We start from the raw sequence: 1,569 nt of genomic DNA, 5'->3' as shown, positions 1-1,569 counted from the left end.
CCCTACAGCGTGGTATGTACACCCCCCATGGCAAACATCCCTCTTCTACATTGTGCATGGATATGGGTAGGTTACTCGGATTAGACCTTCATTCATACCCAAGCGCAGCGTAAAGGTGGTGAACAACAGTAGAGGGCGTCCATAGGCAGCAGGCCTGAATAAGCATCGAACAGAAATTAATTAAAAATACTCAAACTGTTACTGCGCTTACACAACATACACTTTATTCATGTTAAATAACTACAGATTCATGCTCTATGCTCCGCTCGAAACCTTTGCCAGCTCTATGATGCGAATTTCTACAAAGTTGTCTGAACACATTTCAAACACAAAAATGACCAGCCGGTCGCTGTGGCTACGCCACCTGACGGAAAGACACAACAACACGACAAGACCAATTTTACTTCTAATGCTTTCTAGACGTCCACGAGGCATCCAACTTGCGTGCATAATGCAAATTATTGCACTCTAGTGCCGAATTTTGGCGAAAACAAATGCCAAAAAAGGCCTTTTCTATAGACGAAATAGTGCAACAATTTACAACGAATTTGCGGAGCCTTACTGTTGTATGCTTCCTAAAGGAGGGAATGTTTGCCATAGAAAGGTTGTATAACATGCCAAACCCTCTGTGCGTGCCCGCTGTGCATCTGTAGACAGACTGCATCGATATATTTCCCCACTCCAACCTGCCCGCCCGTCCGCTCTCAGGCACTTAGTGTTGATTGGCATTTTCAATCCTCTACGTCACGTGACATACCCACTACTATCACAAGCAATAAGAAGCTCAACGCATAACATTGACGCAAAACATCTAGAAATAGAAATAGACAACAGAACAGATATCTTTCGCGTAAACACACACACAACAGTTCTGTATCATAGCGAAATCAACATCAGATACTTACTACGTGCTCGGTACCAAGAGAGTATTAATGCACTCATGTATTATTAATAATGTATATTACATAATGTAATGTAATGTATCTTACGTAATAGTCTATTAATAGCGCTTGACGGTATACATACGGAGAGGCACGTATTCACGTGAGCACGCGGTGACATTCTATCTACCGGACGTGTCCTCCATTGATGTTTGCTGCTAGATTTATACTCACACATCCGTTCTAGTTGGCCAGCGAAGAGAGATGCGACTCTACGGCATAGTGAACAAGACAAGTAACAACCTGGTTTTATTTCTCGCGGAGCAGTTTTAAACGGCGATTTTTAAATGCGCTAATCCGCCCACATTGTTTCATTTCTACGCCAACGTGGATTTCTATCTCATTTCCGGAGCGTTCTAATTCGCGCGCGGCGGGCGTATAGGTATTTAATCGTTAATACGTGTGCCGAGTGAATTCATATACTTTCGACGTCAATCAAATTTGTTGCATTGTTTCGCGGCCGCGAAATATAACGCATGGGGTAATGAACACGAAAGAACGAAGAGAGCGAGTTTGACACAAAACCTTTTTGAAATTAAATCCGGCGGCAGGGCCGAAGGGAAAACCAGCGATGTATGCCAACTCATTTTTTTAGAGAACACTAGGGGGTGGGGTGTGGGAGCGGGCT

This window comes from Priapulus caudatus, unplaced genomic scaffold, assembly GCF_000485595.1.
Source record: "Priapulus caudatus unplaced genomic scaffold, Priapulus_caudatus-5.0.1 Scaffold2838, whole genome shotgun sequence".
NCBI lineage: Eukaryota > Metazoa > Priapulida > Priapulimorpha > Priapulimorphida > Priapulidae > Priapulus > Priapulus caudatus.
The sequence above is the reverse complement of the archived record's forward strand: the minus strand, read 5'-3'. Positions refer to the sequence as shown.